This window comes from Ranitomeya imitator, chromosome 2, assembly GCF_032444005.1.
Source record: "Ranitomeya imitator isolate aRanImi1 chromosome 2, aRanImi1.pri, whole genome shotgun sequence".
NCBI classification, from domain to species: Eukaryota; Metazoa; Chordata; class Amphibia; order Anura; family Dendrobatidae; genus Ranitomeya; species Ranitomeya imitator.
In genome coordinates, this window is record NC_091283.1 from 370473651 (window position 1) to 370497288 (window position 23638).

A 23638-nucleotide genomic window follows, 5' to 3' on the forward strand; every position below is an offset into this window, starting at 1 on the left:
CCCCTGTACTGGCACCCCCCCTCATCTGCCAACTTAGCAAACTTATTGGGGTGTTCCAGATCAGGACTAGCCTCCCTGGCACTCTTCCCTGTACCCCGCTTCCTAACTGTCACCCAGCTTGCTACTTCATCGTCCTGCAGCTCCATCCCACCATCCCCCCCCCTCATCTATCCCATTGAGCGTCTGCTCCGTGAGCAGAAGACTCCTCTCCATATTGTCTATGGATCTCAGTGTTGCCAGCTGCACATTTAGATTCAGAATCTGGTTTTCCAAATGCACAACGTAATCACATCTCGCACAGCAGTATGCACTCTCGATCGGCTGCTCAAGGATTGCATACATGTGGCAAGATGTGCACTGGATGGCATTAACAAGAGTGGAGCACATTTCCTAATGGGGATTGCACCAAACAGAAAAGTTAAATAAAAAACAAAAAAGAAATACAAAGTATTAATAAAAAAACAGACAGCAATTCAGTAATTCCTCCCTTGGAAACTCCCCGACTCCAAAGTCACTGAATCACAAGTCACACTTACTGCCGTTCACACTTACACTCAGCTCACACTCAGCTCGCTCACACTCGCTATGCTGAAGATTTATAGATTTTTTTTTTCTCTAGTTCCCTTAACAGCAATCCACCTTGCTGTCCAAATGCACTTCCAAAAAAAAAAAGTTAGTTAGGGAAAAATTCAAAAAATGTATTTATTTCCATTTTCCCATTATGGTTAGGGCTAGGGTTAGGGCTAGGGTTAGGGCTAGGGTTAGAGTTAGGGCTAGGTTTAGGGCTAGGGTTAGGGCCAGGGTTAGGGCTAGGGTTAAGGCTACAGTTAGGGTTGGGGCTAAAGGTAGGGTTGGGGCTAAAGTTAGGGTTAGGGTTGGGGCTAAAGGTAGGGTTGGGGCCAAAGTTAGGGTTAGGGTTGGGGCTAAAGTTAGAGTTAGGGTTTGGATTACATTTACGGTTGGGAATAGGGTTGGGATTAGGGTTAGGGGTGTGTCAGGGTTAGGGGTGTGTTTAGGGTTAGCATTGAGATTAGGGTTAGGGGTGTGTTTGGATTAGGGTTTCAGTTATAATTGGGGGGTTTCCACTGTTTAGGCACATCAGGGGCTCTCCAAACGCGACATGGCGTCCGATCTCATTTCCAGCTAATTCTGCGTTGAAAAAGTAAAACAGTGCTCGTTCCCTTCCGAGCTCTACCGTGTGCCCAAACATGGGTTTACCCCAACATATGGAGTATCACCGTACTCAGAACACATTGCACAACAACTTTTGGGGTCCAATTTCTCCTGTTACCCTCGGGAAAGTACAAAACTGGGGGCTAAAAAATAATTTTGGGGGGAATTTTTTTTTATTTTCACGGCTCTGCGTTATAAACTGTAGTGAAACACTTGGGGGCTCAAAGTTCTCACAACACATCTAGATAAGTTCCTTGGGGGGTCTAGTTTCCAATATGGGGTCAATTGTGGGGGGTTTCTACTGTTTAGGTACATTAGGGGCTCTGCAAACGCAATATGATGCCCACAGACCATTCCATCTAAGTCTGCATTCCAAATGGCACTCCTTCCCTTCCGAGCCCTCCCATGCGCCCAAATGGTGGTTCCCCCCACATATGGGGTATCAGCGCACTCAAGACAAATTGGACAACTTTTGGGGTCCAATTTCACCTCTTACCCTCGGGAAAATACAAAACTGGGGGCTAAAAAATAATTTTTGGGGGAAATTTTTATTTATTATTTTCACGGCTTTGCGTTATAAACTGTAGTGAAACACTTGGGGGTTTAAAGTTCTCACGACACATCTAGATAAGTTCCTTGGGGGGTCTAGTTTCCAATATGGGGTCACTTGTGGGGGGTTTCTACTGTTTAGGTACATTAGGGGCTCTGCAAACGCAATGTGACGCCTGCAGACCAATCCATCTAAGTCTGCATTCCAAATGATGCTCCTTCGCTTCTGAGCTCTGCCATGCACTCAAACGGTGGTTCCCCCCCACATATCGGGTATCAGCGTACTCAGGACAAATTGGACAAAAATATTTAGGGTCCAATGTCTCCTGTTACCCTTGGAAAAATACAAAACTGGGGGCTAAAAAATAATTTTTGTGGAAAAAAAATATTTTTTATTTGCACGGCTTTGCGTTATAAACTGTAGTGAAACACTTGGGGTTCAAAACTCTCACAACACATCTACATAAGTTCCTTAGGGGTCTACTTTCCAAAATGGTGTCACTTGTGGGGGGTTTCCACTGTTTAGGTACATAAGGGGCTTTGCAAACGCAATGTGATACTTGCAGACCATTCCATCTAAGTCTGCATTCCAAATGGCGCTCCTTCCCTTCCGAGCCCTCCCATGCGCCCAAACGGTGGTTCCCCCCCACATATGGGGTATCAGCGCACTCAGGACAAATTGGACAACAACTTTTGGAGTCCAATTTCTCCTGTTACCCTCGGGAAAATACAAAACTGGGGGCTAAAAAATAATTTTTGTGGGAAAAAAAATTTGTTTTATTCTTACGGCTCTGCATTATAATGAAACCCTTGGTGGGTCAAAGTGCTCACCACACCTCTAAATAAGTTCCTTAGGGGGTCTACTTTCAAAAATGATGTCACTTGTGGGGGGTTTCAATGTTTAGGTACATCAGTGGCTCTCCAAACGCAACATGGCGTCCCATCTCGATTCCAGTAAATTTTGCATTGAAAAGTCAAATGGCGCTCTTTCCCTTCCGAGCTCTCCCATGCGCCCAAACAGTGGTTTACCCCCACATATGGGGTATCAGCGTACTCAGGACAAATTGGACAACAACTGTTGGGGTCCAATTTCTTCTCTTACCCTTGGGAAAATAAAAAATTGGGGGCGAAAACATAATTTTTGTGAAAAAATATGATTTTTTATTTTTACGGTTCTGCATTATAAACTTCTGTAAAGCACTTGGTGGGTCAAAGTGCTCACCACACCTCTAGATAAGTTCCTTATGGGGTCTACTTTCCAAAATGGTGTCACTTGTGGGGGGTTTCAATGTTTAGGCACATCAGGGGCTCTCCAAACGCAACATGGCGTCCCATCTCGATTCCAGTCAATTTTGCATTGAAAAGTCAAATGGCGCTCCTTCGCTTCCGAGCTCTGTCATGTGCCCAAACAGTGGTTTACCCCCACATATGGGGTATCGGCGTACTCAGGACAAATTGTACAACAACTTTTGGGGTCCATTTTCTCCTGTCACCCTTGGTAAAATAAAACAAATTGGAGCTGAAGTAAATTTTTTGTGAAAAAAAGTTAAATGTTCATTTTTATGTAAACATTCCAAAAATTCCTGTTAAACACCTGAAGGGTTAATAAACTTCTTGAATGTGTTTTTGAGCACCTTGAGGGGTGCAGTTTTTAGACTGGTGTCACACTTGGGTATTTTCTATCATATAGACCCCTCAAAATGACTTCAAATGAGATGTGGTCCCTAAAAAAAAAATGGTGTTGTAAAAATGAGAAATTGCTGGTCAACTTTTAACCCTTATAACTCCCTAACAAAAAAAAATTTTGGTTCCAAAATTGTGCTGATGTAAAGTAGACATGTGGGAAATGTTACTGATTAAGTATTTTGTGTGACATATCTCTGTGATTTAATTGCATAAAAATTTAAAGTTGTAAAATTGCGAAATTTTCAAAATTTTTGCCAAATTTCCGTTTTTTTCACAAATAAACGCAGGTAATATCAAAGAAATTTTACCACTATCATGAAGTACAATATGTTACGAGAAAACAATGTCAGAATCACTGGGATCCGTTGAAGCGTTCCAGAGTTATCTATATATATAATTGTCTAAGGGTTTTTCCGTCTGTCTGTCTGTCCTGGAAATCCCGGCTCTCTGATTGGTCGAGGCCGCCAGGCCTCGACCAATCAGCAACGGGCACAGCGACGATGATGTCATAAAGGCCGTAGACATCCCGCGTCTCTGATTGGTCGAGGCCGCCAGGCCTCGACCAATCAGAGACGGGCACAGCGACGATGATGTCATAATGGTTGCCATGGCGACGATGATGTCATAAAGGTTGCCTCGACCAATCAGCGACGGGCACAGTCTGCCGCGAATTCTGGAATCATCATTGTCCATATACTACGGGGACATGCATATTCTAGAATACCCGATGCGTTAGAATCGGGCCACAATCTAGTAACCTCATAAAGGGACAGTGGTCAGAATTGTAAAAATTGGCCTGGTCATTAACGTGCAAACCACCCTTGGGGGTAAAGGGGTTAACTGTCACTAGATCACCAGGGTGAACGTGCTCTGTACGGTGCATTTTGGGCAGGGGGGCTGTGATGGCACTACTTTTATTTTGTAAAAAGGAACCCACATTAGGGAATTGGGCATGATTTGGGAATTGGGCACACGTTCCATGGCCAGCTAAGGCTGTAAATGTTATAATGACATTTCCCAGTGAACGCATTTGTAGTGGTTGAAAGTTGAAAAATGCTTCAAAAACGCTGCGTCTGAACTAAGCCTAAGTGGGGGAGGAAATTTTCGTTAATAATTTGGCCTTACAGGCAAGTCATTAACCTGCAAAGGATGTACCTTGACATATTTCCCAGCAAAATCCGTTTTGGTTTTCTTTTAGTGTGTTTTTGGTGGCACAGGGAAAAATGGCATGAATCTCGGAAAAAATTGTTTAAAGCTGTGAACTAGGAGTCAGGAATGCTTCCAGGGGCGATCCCCATTATGTTCCTGTGTCATTTGATCAGTGTTTCCATCATTTTCAGACGTTTTTGTACCTTAAAAAGACCCCTCAGGGGATTGCGGTAAAAATACTCGGGTCTCCCATAGACTTACATTGGGCTCGTTGTTCTGGCCGAGTACTCGAGTATTCCAATCTGCTCGACCTGAGCAATGAGCACCCGAGCATTTTAGTACTCGCTCATCACTACTAATTCCCCTTCCACCACGGCCTTGCTCTTTTTCCCAGTCATGTTGCTCAGACAGTGTGGAAGGAGCACAGTTTTAGCAACAAAAAAATAGATTTTAAACTCTGCACCACCTCTGCAAACAGCTGAATTTTAGTGACAGTAAATTCAAAGTTGAAATATAGCGTGCTGTATCATGTTAGTCACAGAAAAAAGAATTGAGTGTGGATGAGGCCTGTATGACAAAGAAGTTATGCTACAATTTTTAAATCAGGTCCCTTACTGAATGACGTTAATAATAGAATAATTTTTGTGGCCTCTAGATCAGGCCTCTACAGCTTAATTTCAACCCAACCAAATAACAAAGTGTGATATGGCAGGTTGCCTAACTTTTTCCAATGTGCCCTAGGTCTGCAGACAGTTTTATATCACCACAGCACTAAATGACAAGGTGGGATACAGCAGGCTTTTTCACATTTAGCTATTCAAAAAATATTAACCCCTTTCTGCCATTGGACATACTATTCTGTCCATGTGGGGTGGACCCTACTTCCCAAGGCCGGAATAGTAAGTCCAGAGCGATCAGCAGTGCTCACGGGGGGAGCGTGGCCGATCGCGGCCGGGTGTCAGCTGACTAATCGCAGCTGACATCCGGCACTATGTGCCAGGATCGGTCACGGACCGCCCCCGGCACATTGCGATCAAACATGATTGCAGTGTTCCGGCGGTATAGGGAAGCATCGCGCAGGGAGGGGACTCCCTGCGTGCTTCCCTGAGACCCTCGGAGCAACTCGATGTGATTGTGTTGCTACGAGGGTCTCTTACCTCCTCCTCCCTGCAGGCCCGGATCCAAAGTGGCCACGGGGCTGCATCCGGGTCCTGCAGGGAGGTGGCTTACAGCGCCTGCTCAGAGCAAGCGCTGGTAAGCATCCCTGCTGTGCCTGTATGATCGCTGATCTGACACAGTGCACAACAAAGTGTCAGATCAGCGATCTGTCAAAAAAATGCCCCCCCCCCCTGGGCAAAGTAAAAAAAAATTTTTTTACGAGTGGAAAAAAAAATTCCTAAATAAATAATAATAATAATAAAAAAATATTGTTCCAATAAATACATTCCTTTATCGGAGTTAAAAAACAAAACAATAAAAGTACACGTATTTAGTATCATCGCGTCCGTATCGACCCGACCTATAATACTGTCCCACTAGTTAACCCCTTCAGTGAACACCGTAAAAAAAGAAAAGGCAAAAAACAACACTTTATTATCATGCCGCCGAACAAAAAGTGGAATAACACGCGATCAAAAAGACGGATATAAATATACACGGTACCGCTGAAAACGTCATCTTGTCCCACAAAAAACGAGCCGCCAAACAGCATAATCAGCGAAAAAATAAAGTTATAGTCCTCAGAATAAAGCGATGCAAAAATAATTATTTTTTCTATAAAATAGTTTTTATCGTATAAAAGCGCCAAAACATAAAAAAATGATATAAATGAGGTATCGCTGTAATCGTACTGACCCGAAGAATAAAACAGCTTAATCCATTTTACCAAACATGGAACGGTATAAACGCCCCCCAAAAGAAATTCATGAATAGCTGGTTGTTGGTCATTCTGCTCCACAAAAATTGGAATAAAAAGCAATCATGCCCGAAAATGTAACCAATAAAAACGTCAACTCGTCCCGCAAAAAACAAGACCTTACATGACTCTGTGGACCAAAATATGAAAAAATTATAGCTCTCAAAATGTGGTAACACAAAAAATATTTTTTGCAATAAAAAGCGTCTTTTAGTGTGTGACGGCTGCCAGTGAAAAATCTGATAAAAACCCGCTATAAATAGTAAATCAAACCCCCCTTCATCACCCCCTTAGTTAGGGAAAAATTAAACAATTAAAAAAATGTATTTATTTCCATTTTAACATTAGGGTTAGAGCTAGGGTTAGGGTTGGGGCTAAAGTTAGGGTTAGGGTTGGGGCTAAAGTTAGGGTTTGGATTACCGTACATTTACAGTTGGGAAAAGGGTTGGGATTAGGGTTAGTGGTGTGTCAGGGTTAGGGATGTGGTTAGGGTTACCGTTAAGATTAGGGTTAGGGGTGTGTTTGGATTAGGGTTTCAGTTATAATTGGGGGTTTCCACTGTTTAGGCACATCAGGGGCTCTCCAAACGCGACATGACGTCCGATCTCAATTCCAGCCAATTCTGCGTTGAAAAAGTAAAACAGTGCTCCTTCCCTTCTGAGCTCTCCAGTGTGCCCAAACAGGGGTTTACCCCCACATATGGGGCATCAGCGTACTCAGGACAAATTGTACAAAAACTTTTGGGGTCTATTTTCTCCTGTTACCCTTCAAAATTTTCGAAAAATTTATGTTTTTTTCACAAATAAACGCAGGTAATATTAAAGAAATTCTACCACTATCATGAAGTACAATATGTCACGAGAAAACAGTGCCAGAATCACCGGGATCCGTTGGAGCGTTCCAGAGTTATAACCTCATAAACCTCATAGCTACACTATCTGACTGATATATAATCGCCAGCGTCAGGTGCAGCCTCTCTGCTGTTACAGTGTCAAAATAGCACTGAAACAAGATGTCCGCTATTTATATAGAGAGGGACAAGTGATTTGAGCCAATGATACAAGTCACTGTGTCAGGACATTGTGTATGTTTCCTGCGCCCTGACTGGCTAGCTGCAATGTGCACACATAAAGTTAGGGGGAAAAAAATGACTGTTGTGCTGTGCTTACATGAACGCCGCGCCTCTGAGCTCTGCAAACCCCCTCCCCTCATCAAACACATGACAAACGCTGATGATACACCACCATTATCGTTGCTGAAGTGCTGAAAATAATTTTTTGGCAACACAAATATTTTCCCGCACTTTTTATCGAACGTTACAGATTTTTTTTTTTTTTTACAATTTTAGAAAATTTTGCTCGATGTTTTCGATCACCAATCTGAATGTGCCATATTCGTGACAAATTTATGTTTGGTGATCGTTTTCCGAACAAATTTGCTCATCACTAATCAAGATGTATTTGCATGCTGGGGGTTCCTTGGCTACTTTCTTATATAACCCACAGCTGCTTTTACTGTAGACTCTGGCTTCCTTTTTACCTCACGCTATAAATGTTCTCGGTAATACAGTTTTCTGATTGCTGAGCCCCTGGTTTTCTGTCTGTATGAAGCCTGAGGAAGGGTCTGTGAGCTGAAACATTGCGACCACAAGAAAGAATATTCAGGAATGAGCGTCTGAAAAAACCTCACAATAAAGAAGTTTTGAGGCAAATCCTGGTGATTATGGAGCGCTGGTTCATCTCTCTGTAAATGCTCTGAAGTCTCCTGAGCAATTGGTCGACTGTACGGGAACGTGCCCCCTGGACCTCCCTATGTGCGCTGCCTGGACTCCGCTCCTCCAGCACCAGGACAACCAGCACAGTCCTATATATACTGAGGCCCCTGATCATGTGACCCCTGACTCCTCCCCTCCTGTGACCTCATCACAGGTCCTGTGCCCACAGAACAGCTTATATGTGGTGTGTGCGGCTCTGCATGTGGAGGTAGGTGCTGGAGATTACCCTTTACTGGTCGCAGGCCAGGGGTGGGGAACCTCAGGGCCCCGGGCCATTTACGGCTCTCGATGACCTTTTATCAGGCCCCCGGGCAGATTCTCAGGGACCGCATTCTTGGGCAGGGAGCTATATTTTGATTACAACCAGCTCATTAATTTCTTCTTGCTCTGTTAGCACACACACGCAGTGTTCACTACTGAATAATGAAGGGCATGCAATGAAAGATTACGTCCTGACACCGGTGCCAGAGTCAGGTTGTAATTTGTGGGCCGAGTTTTGTACGGCCCCCGAAGGATGGTATAAATATCCAAATGGCCCGTGGCAGAAAACAGATTCTCCACCCCTGCTCTAGAACATTTGTAAGATGCAGGGAGAGGGGTGAAGGAGCTTACCACGCTGAGAATGTGGAGCTGGAAATGTGGCCCGGAGTTCCTCCTTGTGATCACAGAAAGGTAGACAAAAAATGGGGAAATATTCTGGCACAACCATCCAGGGGTAAAATGGATTCTTTATTTAAACATAGTTAACACAATAAAAGGCGAGGCCTCATATCTTTCCTGTACAGTGTAGTGCCAACCATTGTAATAATGCTGTCACCTATAAGCATGAGGCCTGAAAAGGGGGCACTGGTGGCTAATGGATTACAAGCAAATCTGATGTTACAGGAATTGGAATTGAGGTATGATGTGAGTTCAGAATAAGTGGAGGCATCACCTTTCCAGACTAGAAGGACGTCCTCCACATATCTGGCATACTATACTGCAATACATTGGAAGGGATACTGGCAAGCCACGAGACCTGGATTTCTCTATCGCTTCATTCGGGGACACAGGAAACCATGGGTGTATGCTATTGCTGCCACTAGAAGGCTGACATTATGCAGAAAAAAGGTTCGCTCCTCCTCCGCAGTGTACACCCCACCGACCGGAACTAGGATATTTAGTTTAGCTTAGTCTCAGTAGGAAGTGGACACGGTTCTTGTATTAGACCCATATCTACCTCAGTGTGCGTTGTTCCTTTTCAGGTACCTGGAGGAATACAGTGTGAACAGTCACAACTGTACTCCCACAAAGAGACAATGAGTACAGCTTGTACTGCCACCCTGTATCCTCATACATCTATTCGGCAGTATCCCAACCCCTAACACAGAATTTTGTTTAGGTTATCCGGACCCGGTCCTGCCTCTGTCCCCTAACCACTCGCCCACCAGAGCCTGTCGGTCTAAAGAGACGTGGACGTCCCACAACAAATTTTTCGGACGTCCGATCGTTCCTGGATGGGGAGGTACATGTCTTTCCTCTCCCCTACGTGCTAGAAGTGACATGGAGAAGACCCGGAGGAAGAAGATAGGGAGAAAAAAAAGTTATATTTTTATTTTACAGCATTCACTGCATTGGTATTAGGATCATTGGGGACCTTTTCCCTTTAATTCCAATGGATCGAGGGCACCAGGCTTACCTTTTGCAGCATTTTTAGGGCCTCCGCGCTTCTCCCCCATGCTCCAGTGGTCAGCACTTTAATCTAGGCCCTGGCTTTTCTCAGGCCTAGTTTCAGTGGTGGCTCTGCCCCCCTTCTTCCTGCACTTTGGGCCGGCTTTTTTCCCGCCCGACGCTTAGTTCCCTCTGGCCTGTGTTAGCTTGGTAACCTGGCTTGTTGTAGTTCTGCCCCCCTCGGCTTCATCTCTCTGCCACGGAGCTGGCACCATCTTTAGCCTCCTGAACCTGGCGCTCGGCCCCTCTTCCATCCTGTCAGTCTGCTAGTGCAGAGCGGGGTTTTTAAGCGTGCATCCCTGCAGCGCGTGCTTTTACCCTCAGCAGATCAGAAGTGTCTTGGATTAACTGCTGCAGTGGTACTGGTGTTCTGTACTTTATTCAGGTGAGTCAGATGCACTCTCCTTCACGTTCCTTGCGTTCGATTGCAGCAGTACTCTGTCAGATATCCAGGTTTTAGATTCTTCATCTACCAGACACATTTAGTCGATATCTGCCATCTTTCCAGTGGTTCCGACGTGCCCGAGGTCGATTGCTGCATCGGTCCTGCTCTTCTGCCCCAGACTCAGGTGAGTCAGAAGCGCCCTCTATCATGTGCTTCAAGGTCTTTTGCAGCATCTGCCTAGGCTCCCCTCTATTTACCACTCAGAGAGAGGTGCCCGGTATTCATCACTTCTGGTTGGCTGCCACAGTGCCTACAGTCCGCTTTCAGGTGAGTCAGAGGCAGACCTTCAGCCACGTGTTTCATGGTCTATAATATCTGTGATCTATTAACCGCTAAACAGAAAATCTACAACGTACCACAGGGTGGATCTCAGAGGCGGCTTAAGTGGCCTGTCCACTTTCAGGTACGTCAGGTACTGGATGGTCGCAGTTTTTTTTTCGGCCACACACTGGGCCCTGATTGTGTGTTGCTCTACAGGGGCTTTTCCACACCATCTGATTATTTGGGCCTACCACTAACTATCCAGTAGGTCAGTTTACAGTGCTGTCCTCAGGCTGTCTGCATTATCCAGTGCGTTACTCCTATCAGAAATGATTTACCAATTGCAGTTTATACGTTCTGGCTGTCTCTTACAGAGTCAGAGCCCATATGTATACCTTGACTCTCATGACTGTTCACTGCAGTATCCTAGGGACCTTTGAGCTACCTCAATAGCAGAGATCCCTATTTATTTGTCAGTACAAGTTCTCCCACCTTTAACAGGAATTGGATCTTACTCTGCGCAAGCATTGACCAGTGTAGAAGGTTGCTCCAGGCCTGGATCCAATGAGGAGTTTTGTGATAACACGGTCCTTCCTTCAGCAGGATTCGTATCCTTTTCACTGTTATCTTTGGTCATGTGTTGTCTTATACTTAGGTAAGTAGATCCACACACTACAATCCTCTCCCCTTTCCAGAGGGTCCAGGAAGGATAGGGTCGCCGATGTCATCATAGGGAAGGATCTTCTTTTCATCAGTCAATTTTTCTCATGGGCACCAAACAAATTCCTCTATAACAACTAAATCTGATCCTCTTCACATAGCACAATATGTAACCAATTGAGATAGTGAAGTCACAACACGATCCACATTATATAAAGAGTATAACTCTCTATTAACACATAACACAGGGATATTCCATATATCACAATACGTAAGTAATAGTCATATTAAATTACAAATATCTGTAAATATACTAAGCAGCAGTGGCAAACCCACTGCTGCACATGGACTCAGCAATAAATTGAGCAACAAAGAACAAAAGACAGAGAGTGACCTATCCTAATATCATAAATCCACATAAATAAAGAGAAGATATAATATCATAATAATCTATACTTAGTGGATTTATGTAGCCGCTTATACTGCAATGGCCTGATGAAGCATGCCTAATATAGTAGGAATATCCCTGTGTTATGTGTTAATAAAGAGTTATACTTTTTATATAATGTGGATCGTGTTGTGACTTCACTATCTCAGTTGGTTACAAATTTTTCTCATGGGGTCTATGGTCCTAGGGCCAACTTTCCATGGAGTTTACATACTCCAGTTTTTTTCATGGACTCTCTTCCTTCGAATGCTCACATTCTACTGTGCCTTCCAATGCCTATCTAGACCACTTTTTCAATAGTCCCTTATAGCCATCCTCATCCCAGTACGCTTGAGTTTACCTTCCTGATTGATCCGAGTCTGCGGGGTCGTCCATTAGTCTACGTTCTACCTGTTTAGATGGGCAAGAGGTTGTCTCTTCATACGGTTCTCCTTCTCTGAGCTGTGTTGTGATTCAGGGTACAAGCCAAGGTCCCCTTCAGTACGTCTTCAGTGTTTTGCTCTCTAGCAGGTTCTCAGTAGCCTACTCTCAAGTCTTTCCTTGTCAATTCAATTTAATGGTCTTTCCTTGTCATTTTCTCGGAATCCTTAGTTCAGCCGCTTCCAAAGAGGGTAGCGTCTCGTGTGTCCTTTATCCCTTCTCTCCTGAACTCACTGCGAGCTGGACCACTTCTCATACTATAGACCCTCCGGTTTCCAGACTTTCCACCAATACGGTCCTTCCTCTCCCAGAGGGAGAATCCCTCAAGGATACCAATGGCGGACTAATAGAGTCTTTGGCAAGGTCAACCTTTGAGCGTACGCCGCTACATTGTGCCCTGCCTTTGTCTCCACCTGGGTAGCAAAGTCTATAGATGCAGAGGCTAATCTGCTCCATCAGGGCATTCTTTCTGGAGCCCGACCGGAGGAATTGGCCATCCTCGCAGACCAATTTACTCTTGCAGGGAAGTACATGATATCCGCCTTCCCAGACGCCGCTGCAAGTGCTGCTCGGATATCCACCAATATCGCGGCCATCCGAAGGACCATTTGGCGTAAGGCGTGGCAGGCGAACTTATCCTCAAAGAAGTCCCTCACCAATCAGGATTCCTGTTGGTTTGGCTCCACGCTTGACCAAATTATTAAGGAGGTCACCGGAGGGATGAGCTCTCTCCTTCCTCAGGCTAAGCCTCGTCGTTCTCCTGGTGTTTTTTCCTCAGCATGGCACGTCGGGGATCAAAGATGGCTGAATGGAGGAGTCCATTTTTGTCTTTTCAGGATGAAATCTCTTAGTTCAGTAGTTGCTTCCTGGGAACCGCATGAGTTTTTCTTTGTCCCATGGAAGCCTTTATCCAGGTCCTGATTTCTTTAGGGCATCGGAGATTCCTGCGTTTTTGCGAGGGGCGGGTCCATTTTCATTTTATAGCTTTCTCTTTCAGGCCCTCAACCACTGCCAGAGTCTCGCAGAGTCTGTGGCAGCAGTTTTGCACATTCTGTGGATCACAGGTTCAGTGCTTTTCCCTTACCTTGCCGAGGTTCTCCATGGCTCTGTCCATCATTCTTGATTCCCTTCCTTTCGTCCGGCTCAGACTAATCCTTCGTAGCTCTCTTTCATCAGACTACATGGCAAGGGTAACATGCGTCTATCCTAAGGCCGCCCCTCCCCCTTTCTGGATCACGGGCTCGGCGTATAAAGGCCCTTCAGCCTCCAGGATGCTCGCGGTATCCAGTCGGCAATTGTAGGTTTACCAGGTCAGAGCAGAGCACCTTCTTCTGGGATTAAGGCACACTCTACCCGGGCAGTGGGCACCTCCTGGCGGTGCACATAGTGCCTCTGCCCTGCACCTCTGCAGAGCGATGATCGGTCCTCGACTTTTCACAAAACTTTTTCAGAGTCCATGCCTGGTTTCAGCGGATGTCGGCTTAGTTAGAAAGACCTTGCAGGCAACGGTGGTGAGTTCTCCAACCTGATTGGAGTTGACTGCTGTTCCCCTCCCTTGGTTACTGCTTTGGGACATCCCATGGTTTCCTCTGTCCCCCAATGAAGCAATAGAGAAAACAGGGTTTTTGATTGCTTACCGTAAAATCTGTTTCTCGGAGCCTTCACTGGGGGGACACAGCTCTCTCCCAAGTTGAACAGCTCTGTTTATTATATTGTTACAGTTTGAGTTTCTGTATTTTTATGTGGATTCTCTCTCCTTTACATGTTGCTTCTCCTACTGCTTTCTCACTAACTGAATATCCTAGTTCCTGTCGGTGGGGTGTACACTGCAGAGGAGGAGCTAACCTTTTTTCTGCATAGTGTCAGCCTCCTAGTGGCAGTCAGGGGCGGACTGGGCCGGGTGGCAGGAATGCATCTGCCCCCCGGGCCGGTGCCTGAGCAGGTACACAGGGCCGCTGGAGGAGCAGCAGCGATTTTAATACATAGCGCGCCGCATCCCTCCAGCTGGCCCTGTGTGCGCGCATTGCCTGCTCTGACAAATGCCGCGGCGGCCCGCACTAGTGTGCGAGCACGGTCGCAGTCCTCGTTCCTGCGCGTGCTCGTCTGCTGCCGCCCGTGTGCCCATGTCAGAGCGGGCAAGCAGGAGACCACGCGCGCACATGGTGATATTTGAAAAGCCGGCGCGCATAGCCTGTGTCTGACGCTGGCCGGCCTGCACCAGCGTTAGAGAAGACTGCAGTGCTCACCAATGCCTGGGATCCTCTTCACCGCCGACGCTGTCACGCTGAACAGGACCCGTCCCACCTCAGCCCTTCATCCTCCCGACCTCCCCCCCAATCTCAGGGACCTGGGTGAGTCCCAAGATGATTTTTTTAATGTATATACAGCAGTATTGCCTATATAATGTGTATAGACTGCTATATATAGATTATATAGGTGATACTGCTGTATATAATCACTATACCACCTATATAATGCATGTATAGCAGTCTATATCTTATATAGGTGACACTGCTACTGATGCATATATACCTTTTATAGGTGACACTGCGGTGTGTATGTATGTATGTATATGTATGTGTATACACAGCAGTATCACCTATATAAGGTATATATGCATCAGTAGCAGTGTAACCTGTTGTGAATTCTGTGGCTGAATTCACTCCTGTGGTCACAAGTGGTACTGCAGCTTCTGAGCTTCCTCCCTCAGGTGTTCTGGTGAGCTCGTTAACTGCTTCATTACTTAACTCCGCCTGATGCTGCTATCCTTGCTCCTTGTCAATGTTTCAGTGTTGGATCTGAGCTTCTCCTGATTGTTCCTGTGACCTGCTGCTCTGTATAGCTAAGTGCTTTTTGCTTTTTTGTTGCTTTTTTTCTGTCCAGCTTGTCTTTTGTTTTGCTGGAAGCTCTGAGACGCAAAGGGTGTACCGCCGTGCCGTTAGTTCGGCACGGTGGGGTTTTTTTGCCCCCTTTGCGTGGTTTTGCTTTAGGGTTTTTTGTAGACTGCAAAGTTCGCTTTACTGTCCTCGCTCTGTCCTAGAATATCGGGCCCCACTTTGCTGAATCTATTTCATCCCTACGTTTTTTCTTTTCATCTTATTTACAGTCATTATATGTGGGGGGCTGCCTTTTCCTTTGGGGAATTTCTCTGGGGCAAGTCAGGCCTATTTTTCTATCTTCAGGCTAGCTAGTTTCTTAGGCTGTGCCGAGTTGCCTAGGTAGTTGTTAAGCGCAAACCACAGCCGCTTTTAGTTGTGTTTAGGATAGGATCAGGTGTGTAGTCTACAGAGTTTCCACGTCTCAGAGCTCGTTCTTGTATTTTTGGGTATTTGTCAGATCACTGTGTGCGCTCTGATCGCTAAGCACACTGTGTTTCTGGATTGCCTTCATAACACCTGTCATTAGCAAACATAACAGTACAAGGAGCCTAACTAATGATTCTCAATAGAGGGAAAGAAAAAGTTCTGACATCATTTTTTTTTTTTTCTGCTCTGTGTTCACTTTTTTTTTTCCCCTAGACATTTGGGTGATTCTGGACACAGGTGTGGACATGGATATTCAGGGTCTGTGCTCTTCAATGGATAATCTCGTTATAAATGTACAAAAAATTCAAGATACTATTGATCAGAAATCTATGTTAGAACCAAGAATTCCTATTCCTGATTTGTTTTTTGGAGATAGAACTAAGTTTCTAAGTTTCAAAAATAATTGTAAGCTATTTCTGGCCTTGAAACCTCATTCTTCTGGTAATCCTATTCAACAGGTTTTGATTATTATTTCTTTTTTGCGCGGCGACCCTCAAGACTGGGCATTTTCTCTTGCGCCAGTAGTGAGTAGTGTCGATGCGTTTTTCCTGGCGCTCGGATTGCTGTACGATGAGCCTAATTCAGTGGATCAGGCTGAGAAAAATTTGCTAGCTTTGTGCCAGGGTCAGGATGATATAGAAGTATATTGTCAGAAATTTAGGAAATGGTCAGTACTCACTCAGTGGAATGAATCTGCTCTGGCAGCTTTGTTCAGAAAGGGTCTCTCTGAGGCTCTTAAGGATGTCATGGTGGGATTTCCTATGCCTGCTGGTTTGAATGAGTCTTTGTCTTTGGCCATTCAGATCGGTCGACGCTTGCGCGAGCGTAAATCTGTGCACCATTTGGCGGTACTGCCTGAGGTTAAACCTGAGCCTATGCAGTGCGATAGGACTATGACTAGAGTTGAACGGCAGGAATACAGACGTCTGAATGGTCTGTGTTTCTACTGTGGTGATTCCACTCATGCTATTTCTGATTGTCCTAAGCGCACTAAGCGGTCCGCTAGGTCTGCCGTCATTGGTACTGTACAGTCCAAATTCCTTCTGTCCATTACCTTGATATGCTCTTTGTCGTCGTTTTCGGTCATGGCGTTTGTCGATTCGGGCGCTGACCTGAATCTGATGGATTTGGATTATGCTAAACGTTGTGGGTTTTTCTTGGAGCCTTTGCGGTGTCCTATTCCATTGAGAGGAATTGATGCTACACCTTTGGCCAAGAATAAACCGCAATACTGGGCCCAGCTGACCATGTGCATGGCTCCTGCACATCAGGAAGTTATTCGCTTTCTGGTGTTGCATAATCTGCATGATGTGGTCGTGTTGGGGTTGCCATGGCTACAAACCCATAATCCAGTATTGGATTGGAATTCCATGTCGGTATCCAGCTGGGGTTGTCAGGGGGTACATGGTGATGTTCCATTTTTGTCGATTTCGTCATCCACCCCTTCTGAGGTCCCAGAGTTCTTGTCTGATTATCAGGATGTATTTGAAGAGCCCAAGTCCGATGCTCTACCTCCGCATAGAGATTGTGATTGTGCTATCAATTTGATTCCTGGTAGTAAATTCCCTAAAGGTCGATTATTTAATTTATCCGTGCCCGAACACGCTGCTATGCGCAGTTATGTGAAGGAATCCGTGGAGAAGGGACATATTCGCCCATCGTCATCACCACTGGGAGCAGGGTTCTTCTTTGTAGCCAAGAAGGATGGTTCGCTGAGACCGTGTATTGATTACCGCCTTCTTAATAAGATCACTGTTAAATTTCAGTATCCCTTGCCATTGTTATCTGACTTGTTTGCTCGGATTAAGGGCGCTAGTTGGTTCACTAAGATAGATCTTCGTGGTGCGTATAATCTGGTGAGAATCAGGCAAGGAGATGAATGGAAAACTGCATTCAATACGCCCGAGGGTCATTTTGAGTATCTAGTGATGCCGTTCGGACTTGCCAATGCTCCATCTGTGTTTCAGTCTTTTATGCATGACATCTTCCGTGAGTATCTGGATAAATTCCTGATTGTTTACTTGGATGACATTTTAATCTTCTCAGATGATTGGGAGTCTCATGTGAAGCAGGTCAGAATGGTTTTTCAGGTCCTGCGTGCTAACTCTTTGTTTGTGAAGGGATCAAAGTGTCTCTTCGGTGTGCAGAAAGTTTCATTTTTGGGGTTCATCTTTACCCCTTCTACTATCGAGATGGATCCAGTTAAGGTCCAAGCCATCCAGGATTGGATTCAGCCGACATCTCTGAAAAGTCTGCAAAAGTTCCTGGGCTTTGCTAATTTTTATCGTCGCTTCATCTGTAATTTTTCTAGCATTGCCAAACCATTGACCGATTTGACCAAGAAGGGTGCTGATTTGGTTAATTGGTCTTCTGCTGCTGTGGAAGCTTTTCAGGAGTTGAAGCGTCGTTTTTGTTCTGCCCCTGTGTTGTGTCAGCCAGATGTTTCTCTTCCGTTCCAGGTCGAGGTTGATGCTTCTGAGATTGGAGCAGGGGCGGTTTTGTCACAGAGAGGTTCTGATTGCTCAGTGATGAAACCATGTGCTTTCTTTTCCAGGAAGTTTTCGCCCGCTGAGCGTAATTATGATGTGGGCAATCGAGAGTTGCTGGCCATGAAGTGGGCATTCGAGGAGTGGCGTCATTGGCTTGAAGGAGCTAAGCATCGCGTGGTGGTATTGACTGATCATAAGAACTTGACTTATCTCGAGTCTGCCAAGCGCTTGAATCCTAGACAGGCCCGTTGGTCGTTATTTTTTGCCCACTTCGACTTTGTGATTTCGTACCTTCCGGGCTCTAAAAATGTGAAGGCGGATGCTCTGTCTAGGAGTTTTGTGCCCGACTCTCCGGGTTTATCTGAGCCAGCGGGTATCCTCAAGGAAGGAGTCATTGTGTCTGCCATCTCCCCTGATTTGCGGCGGGTGCTGCAAAAATTTCAGGCGAATAAACCTGATCGTTGTCCAGCAGAGAAACTGTTCGTCCCTGATAGGTGGACTAATAAACTTATCTCTGAACTTCATTGTTCGGTGTTGGCTGGTCATCCTGGAATCTTTGGTACCAGAGAGTTAGTGGCTAGATCCTTCTGGTGGCCATCTCTGTCACGGGATGTACGTACTTTTGTGCAGTCCTGTGGGATTTGTGCTAGGGCTAAGCCCTGCTGTTCTCGTGCCAGTGGGTTGCTTTTGCCCTTGCCGGTCCCAAAGAGGCCTTGGACACATATTTCGATGGATTTCATTTCTGACCTTCCCGTTTCTCAAAAGGTGTCAGTCATTTGGGTGGTCTGTGATCGCTTTTCTAAAATGGTCCATCTGGTGCCCTTGGCTAAATTGCCTTCCTCCTCTGATTTGGTACCTTTGTTCTTTCAGCATGTGGTTCGGTTGCATGGCATTCCTGAGAATATTGTTTCTGACAGAGGTTCCCAGTTTGTTTCAAGGTTCTGGCGAGCCTTTTGTGGTAGGATGGGCATTGACCTATCCTTTTCCTCGGCTTTCCATCCTCAGACTAATGGCCAGACCGAACGAACCAATCAGACCTTGGAAACATATCTGAGATGTTTTGTTTCTGCAGACCAGGATGATTGGGTGTCCTTTTTGCCGTTGGCTGAGTTCGCCCTTAATAATCGGGCCAGCTCGGCTACCTTGGTTTCTCCATTTTTTTGCAATTCTGGGTTCCATCCTCGTTTCTCTTCAGGACAGGTTGAGTCTTCGGACTGTCCTGGTGTGGATTCTGTGGTGGATAGGTTGCAGCAGATCTGGACTCTGGTAGTGGACAATTTGATCTTGTCCCAGGAGAAAGCTCAACTTTTCGCTAATCGCAGACGCCGTGTGGGTCCCCGACTTCGTGTTGGGGATCTGGTTTGGTTATCTTCTCGTCATATTCCTATGAAGGTTTCCTCTCCTAAATTTAAACCTCGTTTTATTGGTCCGTATAGGATTTCTGAGGTTCTCAATCCTGTGTCTTTTCGTTTGACCCTCCCAGACTCCTTTTCCATACATAATGTATTCCATAGGTCGTTGTTGCGGAGATACGTGGCACCTATGGTTCCATCTGTTGAGCCTCCTGCCCCGGTTTTGGTGGAGGGGGAATTGGAGTATATTGTGGAGAAGATTTTGGATTCTCGTGTTTCTAGACGGAAACTCCAGTATCTGGTTAAATGGAAGGGTTATGCTCAGGAAGATAATTCCTGGGTTTTTGCCTCTGATGTTCATGCTTCCGATCTTGTTCGTGCCTTTCATGCGGCTCATCCTGGTCGGCCTGGGGGCTCTGGTGAGGGTTCGGTGACCCCTCCTCAAGGGGGGGGTACTGTTGTGAATTCTGTGGCTGAATTCACTCCTGTGGTCACAAGTGGTACTGCAGCTTCTTAGCTTCCTCCCTCAGGTGTTCTGGTGAGCTCGTTAACTGCTTCATTACTTAACTCCGCCTGATGCTGCTATCCTTGCTCCTTGTCAATGTTTCAGTGTTGGATCTGAGCTTCTCCTGATTGTTCCTGTGACCTGCTGCTCTGTATAGCTAAGTGCTTTTTGCTTTTTTGTTGCTTTTTTTCTGTCCAGCTTGTCTTTTGTTTTGCTGGAAGCTCTGAGACGCAAAGGGTGTACCGCCGTGCCGTTAGTTCGGCACGGTGGGGTTTTTTTGCCCCCTTTGTGTGGTTTTGCTTTAGGGTTTTTTGTAGACTGCAAAGTTCGCTTTACTGTCCTCGCTCTGTCCTAGAATATCGGGCCCCACTTTGCTGAATCTATTTCATCCCTACGTTTTGTCTTTTCATCTTACTCACAGTCATTATATGTGGGGGGCTGCCTTTTCCTTTGGGGAATTTCTCTGGGGCAAGTCAGGCCTATTTTTCTATCTTCAGGCTAGCTAGTTTCTTAGGCTGTGCCGAGTTGCCTAGGTAGTTGTTAGGCGCAATCCACAGCCGCTTTTAGTTGTGTTTAGGATAGGATCAGGTGTGCAGTCTACAGAGTTTCCACGTCTCAGAGCTCGTTCTTGTATTTTTGGGTATTTGTCAGATCACTGTGTGTGCTCTGATCGCTAAGCACACTGTGTTTCTGGATTGCCTTCATAACACCTGTCATTAGCAAACATAACAGTAACCTATATAAGATATAGACTGCTATACATACATTATATAGATGGTATAGTGATTATATACAGCAGTATCACCTACATAATGTATATATAGCAGTCTATACACATTATATAGGCAATACTGCTACTGATGTGTATATAGGTAATACTTCTGTGTATATATGTCGTTATGTAGGTGATACTGGTGTGTGTGTGTGTGTGTATATACACACACACGTACATATATACACAGCAGTAACACCTATATATAACGTATATACACATCAGTAGCAGTATTGCCTATATAATGAATATAGACTGCTGTATATATGATATATAGGTGATACTATCATTATATACAGCAGTAGCAGTATCGCCTATATAACATGTATCCAACATTTGCAGTATCACCTGTATAATGTACAGACTTATGTATATACGTTATATAGGTGACACTGCTGTGTATAGTCGCACTATCTATCTGTGTCTAATCTATATATATAATTGCCTAAGGGGTACTTCCGTCTTTCTGTCCTCAACTTCTGTAACGGAAATCCCACGTCGCTGATTGGTCTCGCCAGCTGCCTGTCATGGTTGCCGCGACCAATCAGCGACGGGCACAGTCCGATTAGTCCCTCCCCTACTCCCCTGCAGTCACAGTGCCCGCCGCCCGCTCCATACTCCCCGCAGTCAGTGAGCCCGGCGCCCGCTCCATACTCCCCGCAGTCAGTGTACCCGGCGCCCGCTCCATACTCCCCGCAGTGTCCCCGGCGCTCCACTCCATACTCCCCGCAGTCAGTGTCCCCGGCACCCGCTCCATACTCCACGCAGTCAGTGTGCCCGGCGCTCCGCTCCATACTCCCCGCAGTCAGTGTCCCCGGCGCTCCGCTCCATACTCCCCGCAGTCAGTGTCCCCGGCGCTCGCTCCATACTCTCTGCAGTCAGTGTGCCTGGCGCCCGCTCCATACTCCCCGCAGTCAGTGTCCCCGGCGCCCGCTCCATTCTCCCCGCTCCATACTCCCCGCAGTCAGTGCCTGCTCCATAATCCCCTCCAGTCACCGCTCACACAGGGTTAATGCCAGCAGTAACAGACCGCGTTATGGCGCAGGTAGCGCACTCCGTTTCCGCCGCTATTTACCCTGTGTGACCAAGTTTTTACTATTGATTCTGCCTATGCAGCATCAATAGTAAAAAGATGTAATGTTAAAAATAATAATAATAAAAAAAAAAACTGCTATACTCGCCTTCCGTCATTGGACGATGCGCTCCAGCCAGCCGCCATCTTCCGTTCCCAGAGATGCATTGCGAACTTACCCAGAAGGCTTGGCGGTCTCACGAGACTGCGAAGTCATCTGGGTAATTTCGCAATGGATCCTGGGAATGGAAGATGGCGACCGCATCACACAGCTTCGCTGGATCCCAGGGGTGAGTATATAACTATTTTTTTATTTTAATAATTTTTTTTAACAGGGATATGGTGCACACACTGCTAAATACTGCGTGGGCAGTGTTATATACCTACGTGACTGGCCAATATACTACGTGACTGGGCAACATACTTTGTGACTGGGCAACATACTTTGTGACTGGGCAATATACTACGTGGCTGGGCAATGTACTACGTGGCTGGGCAATATACTACATGGCTGGGCAATATACTACGTGACTGGGCAATATACTACGTGGCTGGCCAATATACTACGTGACTGAGCAATATACTACGTGGCTGGACAATAAACTACGTGACTGGGCAATATACTGCGTGACTCGGCAATATACTGCGTGACTGGGCAATATACTACGTGGCTGGGCAATATACTACGTGACTGGGCAATATACTACATCACTGGGCAATATACTACGTGGCTGGGCAATATACTACGTCGATGGCCAATATACTATGTCGCTGGGCAATAAACTACGTCGCTGGGCAATATACTATGTCACTGGGCAATATACTACGTGGCTGGGCAATATACTACGTGGCTGGGCAATATACTACATCACTGGGCAATATACTACGTGGCTGGGCAATATACTACGTGGCTAGGCAATATACTACGTGACTGGGCAATATACTACGTGGCTGGGCAATATACTACGTGGCTGGCCAATATACTACGTGACTGAGCAATATACTACGTGGCTGGGCAATAAACTACGTGACTGGGCAATATACTGCGTGACTCGGCAATATACTGCGTGACTGGGCAATATACTACGTGGCTGGGCAATATACTACGTGACTGGGCAATATACTACATCACTGGGCAATATACTACGTGGCTGGGCAATATACTACGTTGATGGCCAATATACTATGTCGCTGGGCAATAAACTACGTCGCTGGGCAATATACTATGTCACTGGGCAATATACTACGTGGCTGGGCAATATACTACGTGGCTGGGCAATATACTACGTGACTGGGCAATATACTACATCACTGGGCAATATACTACGTGGCTGGGCAATATACTACGTGACTGGGCAATATACTACGTGGCTGGGCAATATACTATGTGACTGGGCAATATACTACGTGACTGGGCAATATACTACTTGGCTGAGCAATATACTACGTGACTGGGCAATATATTACGTGACTGGGCAATATACTACGTGGCTGAGCAATATACTACGTGACTGGGCAATATATTACGTGACTGGGCAATATACTACGTGGACATGCTGCTGGCACCGGAACGAGATGCTGCGAGGCCATGCAAGGAAGGTAAGTAGGATGTGGTTTTTTATTTTTTTTTAAGGAACCATGCATACATGAACAGGGATAAGGAGCCATGCATACAAGGACGGGGATAAGGAGCCATGCATACAAGGACGGGGATAAGTAGCCATGCATACAAGGACGGGGATAAGGAGCCATGCATACAAGGACGGGGATAAGGAGCCATGCACACAAGGACGGGGATAAGGAGCCATGCATACAAGGACGGGGATAAGGAGCCATGCATATAAGGACGGAGATAAGGAGCCATGCATACAAGGACGGGGATAAGGAGCCATGCATACAAGGACGGGGATAAGGAGCCATGCATACAAGGTCGGGGATAAGGAGCCATGCAAA

General features: G+C 45.9%; 1 protein-coding gene across 1 annotated transcript in view; it reads left to right on the forward strand.

The window, feature by feature from the left end:
* Positions 1 to 8396: 8396 nt before the first annotated feature.
* Positions 8397 to 23638, forward strand: part of LOC138666598 (zinc finger protein 665-like) — a 91225-nt gene continuing 75983 nt past the window's right edge. Inside the window, exon 1 of the mRNA XM_069754797.1 lies at positions 8397 to 8454. The gene's annotated coding sequence lies outside the window, so the exon portion shown is untranslated. The remainder of the gene's footprint in view (positions 8455 to 23638) is intronic.